Genomic DNA, 728 nt, shown 5'->3' on the forward strand with positions numbered 1-728 from the left:
TCTTGGTAGTTGTCACATATAAGTGATCTTAACTACCATATTTATACCGTCATGTATTTTTTTAGCAGCAGCGATTGCCTATTTTCATTTTTTTTTTTGTCATCAGCCAACAATTAAACCTTTGTCTGCCCTTTTATTAAATGCCTGACAGCCTATTTACTTCGAACAACCTGAACTTATATAAACGACTATTAACAAGAACACATTACTTGAAAGTAGGCCAAAGCAGTCTAGCATCAAAAAGGGTTATTTGTATATTTTTGGTCGTTACACAATTCATAGAACAGGTATTTAATCATATTAAGTAAATAAATAACTTGGAAGAAAAGTTTTTATGACTAAGAAACATGATTGGAGGTGAGAGAGAGCGAATCCTATGAAATCAAGAGCATAAATTTAATCTGTCCGTCTATCTATTCATATATCATCCGTATGTCAATCCATCTGTTAGTACGTATATATATAAGTAGCGTGAATATATGCATTTTTTTATATATAATATAACAGAAAGTTGAATCAGGTTAGATGACGCACAGGTAAGAGTGTGTAGCCTCCTGTTGTGACATCAGAATCACTGACCTTTCCAGTGAACCGTTTTTGTGCTTTGAGTGGGAAGTTACTCGTAATGCCAATCCGTGTTACTAGCGAAGATTGTAGACTACTATGCCCGCATTACAGATACTTCGTACTTGTTATTAGATATAGAAAATAATTAAGAGAGAAAAAAA

General features: G+C 33.2%; 1 protein-coding gene across 1 annotated transcript in view; it reads left to right on the forward strand.

Annotated features, from left to right (window-relative positions):
- The window catches only part of LOC119589376 (probable cytochrome P450 49a1), a 9880-nt gene that overhangs the window by 7423 nt on the left and 1729 nt on the right, over window positions 1-728 (forward strand). The gene's annotated exons all lie outside the window — the stretch shown is intronic.

This window comes from Penaeus monodon, chromosome 25, assembly GCF_015228065.2.
Source record: "Penaeus monodon isolate SGIC_2016 chromosome 25, NSTDA_Pmon_1, whole genome shotgun sequence".
Taxonomy (NCBI): Eukaryota; Metazoa; Arthropoda; class Malacostraca; order Decapoda; family Penaeidae; genus Penaeus; species Penaeus monodon.